This window comes from Gavialis gangeticus, unplaced genomic scaffold (assembly GCF_001723915.1).
Source record: "Gavialis gangeticus isolate Ggan-Ray unplaced genomic scaffold, GavGan_comp1, whole genome shotgun sequence".
Taxonomy (NCBI): Eukaryota; Metazoa; Chordata; order Crocodylia; family Gavialidae; genus Gavialis; species Gavialis gangeticus.
Genome location: NW_017729024.1, coordinates 145631517 through 145632473, shown reverse-complemented (window position 1 = coordinate 145632473; position 957 = coordinate 145631517).

Genomic DNA, 957 nt, shown 5'->3' with positions numbered 1-957 from the left:
CACCACTCCCCCACTGTCAATTTTCCAATCTCTGCAGTGCAGAAAACACAACCCCTTACATGGGATTTGACTGGGGCATGCGGGGCAGAGGCAGCAGGCCTGATCCTGAGGCAGGCCTAATCTGGGGACAGCAGAGCTGAGGTTCAGGCTGACCCTACTCAGGGATGCAGAGATCTTGCTCACCCAGCCCCCAGGGCTGCAAGGGAGGGCAGCAGGTCCCTGAAGTGCAGAGAAACCAGAACGTGCCATCGGTGATGTACCACAGGGGAGTTGGGAGGCGGGGGGCATGGCCCCAGGATGCAGACCTGGCTGGGGTTCTGGGTGGGTGGCTGGGCCATAGGAGGATTAATACACAGGCAAACTGGGCACACACACCCTGGGGCCCGCTCCAATTCAGGGCCCTGGGATCCTCACCACCAGGGAAGTGAAAACCACAACTTAAACTTGGCGCCTGTTTTTGGTGCCAAGTTTAAAACTATGGCTTTCATATTTGCTTCCCTGGAAGCTGAAAGCAAGGCCCCGCCTCCAGCTCTGGAACTGGAGAAGGGGAGCAGGGCTGGGGTCTTGCCTGAATAGCTGTGCAGCACCTGTGGGCCGAGTGGCACCGCATCTGGGGAGAAGGGGGCCAAGCCAGGCTGAGAGAGTCATGCCCTACTTGGAAGAGGGACAGGAGGGCAGCTGGGGCCGGGCCAGGAGCACCGCACCATGCTGCGCCTTTGAAGGCCATGGCACTGGGAGGGCCTTGGAGGCTAGAGCCTCCCAAAATTCATGTGGGCCCCCCTGCAGCTAAGCTACCCCTCCCAAGGGTGCCGTCTGCCCGCACAGATATGGTGCAGGGGTGGCATTCCATCAGGCCCAGCCTGGCCCTCTGCATCTGCAATGTGTGGGGCTGCTCAGGACAACCAAACATCAGCTCCCTGCACATAATTGTAAGCGGGGGTGGGGGGTTGGGGGGGG